Genomic DNA, 310 nt, shown 5'->3' with positions numbered 1-310 from the left:
AAATTGCATTGCAAGCAACACACTGAAAACCCCCTTTATACACCACAATTGATAGTCATCTGTAGTCTTCATTAAAAGACTGTTAGAAAAATCCTCACGTCATCAGACATGGGTGGAACTGCAATGCAAAAGTCGGTAAAAAGCTTTGGTCATAGAAATGGTGGAGACATTTCTTGGAGATATTTCCATACTACTTTTACAGAAGAAGACATATTCAGACATGCCAAATTAAAAATAAAATAAAACAAAAATTTTGGTTTCTAAGCCTTTGCAGTAATATGGCAGGAGTTTGACACCAGTCTGGGCAACA

Source organism: Propithecus coquereli, unplaced genomic scaffold (assembly GCF_000956105.1).
Source record: "Propithecus coquereli isolate 6110/MARCELLA unplaced genomic scaffold, Pcoq_1.0 Scaffold240, whole genome shotgun sequence".
NCBI classification, from domain to species: domain Eukaryota; kingdom Metazoa; phylum Chordata; class Mammalia; order Primates; family Indriidae; genus Propithecus; species Propithecus coquereli.
The sequence above is the reverse complement of the archived record's forward strand: the minus strand, read 5'-3'. Positions refer to the sequence as shown.